Raw genomic sequence first — 5,043 nt, forward strand, 5'->3', positions numbered from 1 at the left:
CACTTGCGAGGCGCCTCACGTCCCTGCGTAGCCAAAATTGGAATGAAAAAGCCGCCATCTTAAGTGTGGCACTTAAACAATACAGATGAATTGATTTTATTTAACCTTTATTTAACTAGGCAAGTCAGTTAAAAACAAATCAAATTCTTATTTATAATGACGGCCTACCAAAAGGCAAAAGACCTCATGTGGGGGAGGGAGCTGGGATAAAAATAAATGAAATAAAAATAGAATATAGGCCAAAACACACACCACAACAACAGAGACTCTACATTAAGAGAGACCTGAGACAACAACATATCATGGCAGCAACACATGACAACACAGTATGGTAGCAACACAACATGGTAGCAGCACAACATGGTAGCAGCACAAAACATGGTACAAACATTATTGGCCATAGACAACAGCACAAAGGGCAAGAAGGAGGAGACAACAATACATCAAGCAAAGCAGCCACAACTGTCAGTAAGAGTAACCATGATTGAGTCTTTGAATGAAGAGATGTAGATAAATCTGTCCAGTTTGAGTGTTTTTTGCAGCTCGTGTAGACAGAAAAAGAAGGAACAGCAGGTCAGAAATCAGTTCAATATAATTGAATAATCCATATAATCTAACCACTTCTGGGGAAATTGGAACACACTAAACAAACAACAAAACGAGGAGTTATCTATCCAAAACTGAGATAAACCACTTCTACATTATTTTGGGCTCTATAACAAAGAACAAACACCAAAAACATATACATGATCAATTACAAATATTAGAGTCAGCTGTCAGCTATCACCTCCACTCCGCTGATCCTGCTCGGCATCCGACAGTAAGGCGCTACAGTGGGTAGTGCGTACGGCCCAGTACATCACTGGGGCCAAGTTTCCTGCCATCCAAGACATATATACTAGGTGGTGTCAGAGGAAGGGCCAAAAAATTGTCTCTGCTACTGCACTGGCAAGTGGTACCGGAGCGCCAAGTCTAGGTCCAAAAGGTTCCTTAACAGCTTCTACTCCCAAGCCATAAGACTCCTCAAGAATGAATCAAATGGCCACCCGGACTCCTTACATTGACACTGCAACTACTCGCTGTGACTTATCTATGCATAGCCACGTTACCCCTACCTACATGTACATATTACCTTGATTAGCCGATACCGAGTCGGTACCCACTGTATATAGCATCATTATTGTTATTTTATTGTGTTACTTTTTATTTTATTTTATTTAGTTAGTTAATCTTTTCTAAACTCTATTTCTTGAACTGCATTGTTGGTTAAGGGCTTGTAAGTAAGCATATCATAGATAAAATTTGATTTGATTTGAATTACATTGAATGAACTACAGGACAAAGTACAAACCCTTCAACCCAAAAAGGCCTGTGGTGTTGATGGTATCCTAAATTAAATGATAAAACATACGGACCACAAATTCCAATTGGCTATACTTAAACGCTTTAACATCATCCTCAGCTCTGGCATCTTCCCCAATATTTGGAACCAAGGACTGATCACCGCAATACAAAAGACAGATTTGACCCAATATCTACTATGGGATATGGATCAACAGAAACCTTGGGAAATCTTCTACATTATCATTAACAGCAGACGTGTACATTTCCTCAGTGAAAACAATGTACTGAGAAAATGTCAAATTGTCTTTTTTACCAAGTTACCATACGACAGACCACGTAATCACCATGCCCACCCTAATTGACAAACAAACCAAAACAAAGGAAAAATCTTCTCATGCTTTGTTCATTTCAAATTCTGCATACAGACTCTGCATACAGAATTCTGCAAAAACATCCTCTGTGTAAAACGTAAAACACCAAATAATGCATGCAGAGCAGAATTAGGCCAATAACCGCTAATTATCAAAATCCAGAAAAGATCCGTTAAATTCTACAACCACCTAAACGGAAGTGATTCCCAAACCTTCCATAACAAAGCAATCCCCTACAGAGAGATTAAGAGTCCCCTAAGCAAACTGGTCTTGGGGCTCTGTTCACAAACACAAACAGAACCCACCGAGCCCCAGGACAGCAACAGCAACACAATTAGACCCAACCAAATCATGAGAAAACAAAAAATAATTACTTGACACATTGGAAAGAATCAACAAAAAAACAGACCAAATTAGAATGCTATTTGGCCGTAAACAGATAGTACAGAGATAGTTAGTTTCATGTTTCATGTTTCACACACGGGCAATGTTCTACAATGACAATAAGAGCCATTTTGAAAAAAACTGTTTAAAAAAATTACACAGAAAAACAATTATGGCATAACACATACCAGCAAACATTCTATACTATTAGCATTGAGCTAAAGTGGTTACATGTCAGATTAACAGAGCCCTGATTCATCTATCCACATACGTACTATTTCTGGACCCAAGATGGAAAAATGAAGGCAAATGATTTATTTCTTGTATAAAAATGAGAAGATGTTCAACTTCAGGTCCACTGTGTATAGAATACCTGAGCACTGTGACTGACCCAAACTTAAAGAAAGCTTTGATTATGTACAGGCTCAGTGAGCATAGCCTTGCTATTGAGAAAGGCTGTCGTGGGCAGACACACAAAATGAGGTGGAAACTGAGCTGCACTTCCTAACCTCCTGCAAGATTTATGCTCATATTAGAGAAACATATTTCCCTCAGATTACACAGATCCACAAAGAATTTGAAAACAAATCCCGTTTTGATAAACTCCCATATCTACTGGGTGAAATACCACAGTGTGCCATCACAGCAGCAAGATTTGTAACCTGTTGCCACAAGAAAAGGGCAACCAGTGAAGAACAAACACCACTGTAAATACAACCCATATTTATGTTAATTTATTTACCCTTTTGTACTTTAACTATTTGCACATCGTTACAACACTGGACATAGCCATAATATGACACTTTAAATGTCTCTATTCCTTTGAACTTTTTGTGAGTGTAATGTTTACTGTTCATTTTTGATTGTTTATTTCACTTTTGTTTATTATCTATTTCACTTGCTTTGGCAATGTAAACATATGTTTCCCATGCCAATAAAGCCCTTGAATTGAATTGATAGATTATTTTATTAGTCACATGCACAGGGTCGCAGATGTAATAGCAGTGTACTGTGAAATTGTTAAACTCGGAGCTCCAATAGTGCAGGTCAAAGAGAAGTGAATGAAACAATATATATTTTTTAAATGTCTGTGGTCGAAGTCCGTGGTCAAATGCAAAAGTGTCCGATAAACTGGCAATTTTTGCCAGTATATTTTCAGCAAGTATGTTCCATCAGGATTCTGCAATCATAAATACAACCTTGACCCAGAGTTAGAACATTTATATTTCTTGAAAATTGCCTCTTCTATGGGTTTATGCATAGAGTTTCTAAGCCCAGAGGCGCAACATGGCAAAACTTTCGGGAACGCTTGCGAAACACGTCAAGCAGACCAGGCCAGGGTTTGAGAAGTCAGAGAGAGGTGCATTTTTTTCCCCCGTGTTGTTAATTTTCTCGAAATCTAAAGGCACAATCTAGATTCGAAATAATCTCTTAGGTAGGTGAACATGTTATTACTGCAACTTCGTAAAAGTGACTAACTGAAACGTTTTCATTTTCGTAAAAAAAATGCTTTAAATCGAAGGAGTGCCATTCATTTTTGACGGCCTACACATGCGCAGTTCGGCTTGAGATGACCATTAGACTTGATTATATATTTCTGCGCATGAGCTTAGCTAGCCAACGTCGCGAGGACATCGCCTACACTCTACAAAGAATGGAGTATCCTTTAGGGTTTCTTCAAATTGAAACTGTAGGGGAACCCCTTTAAATTCTTCGAAGAACCCTTTAAAACGGTTTGTCAAATGTGCTCTGCATAACACACCAATACTAATTGACATATCTTTGTATGCCTCCTCGTCTGTATATTTGCAGACACAGACACCAAAGAGAGCAGTTCAGTCATCTGCACCCAAAACAGCTATCCTTCAACATATTCTTATAGCCTACATATTCTTAACTCTTTGTTGATTGATATCCATTGAATTGTGTCCATTTTCTGTTTTTAGAAAGATTTGCACAAATATGAATAGACAGATGGTTTCATTATAAAACCAGTGGTGTAAAGTACTTAAGTAAAACATACTTTAAAGAACCACTTAAGTAGTTTTTGGGGGGTATATGTACTTTACTATTTTTATGTTTGACAACTAAGGAGGTTCCTTGTTTAATTAACCCCACCTCCAATGAGGTTCTTGGAAGAACCTTTTTGGGGACCATTTTTAGTGCCCCCCAAAAAGTTATTCAAAGAACTTTGAGGATCTCAGAAGAACCCTTGTTGAACCCCTCATTTGTATTAGAGTTACACGTGTGATAGAAGCATTTCCTTTCTGTCTTCATACTGTAAGGTCTTTGGTCTAAGGATCTAAACGTGGGCCACAGGCCATGAATTTACAACGTTTCCCCACAAGAGGGCGCACCACACTCAATATCTGGCTCTAGGGAAGGGGTTTTTCACTAGTTACCTCAGCCACAAAGTAACATCGAAAATTTATGAAAACAAAAATTAGCTTTTTGATCTTCATTTAAGGTTAGGATTAGGCATGAGGCTAGCAGTGTGTGTTAAGGTTAGGTTTCAAATCTTCTTCTTTTTTTTTTTTAGAAATAGGCGAGGGTTAACTCTAACCTTTAGTTAGGAGCACCACCAGTACTCTAACCTTTATTTAGGAGCACTACCAGTACTCTAACCTTTAGTTAGGAGCACCACCAGTACTCTAGCCTTTAGTTAGGAGCACTACCAGTACTCTAACCTTTAGTTAGGAGCACCACCAGTACTCTAACCTTTATTTAGGAGCACTACCAGTACTCTAACCTTTAGTTAGGAGCACCACCAGTACGCTAACCTTTAGTTAGGAGCACTACCAGTACTCTAACCTTTAGTTAGGAGCACCACCAGTACTCTAACCTTTAGTTAGGAGCACCACCAGTACTCTAACCTTTAGTTAGGAGCACCACTAGTGCAGGAACACCAGTAAAAGAGAGTCGGCCTATATGAATCAACCTTTAA

Source organism: Salvelinus fontinalis, chromosome 17, assembly GCF_029448725.1.
Source record: "Salvelinus fontinalis isolate EN_2023a chromosome 17, ASM2944872v1, whole genome shotgun sequence".
In the NCBI taxonomy this organism is placed as follows: Eukaryota; Metazoa; Chordata; class Actinopteri; order Salmoniformes; family Salmonidae; genus Salvelinus; species Salvelinus fontinalis.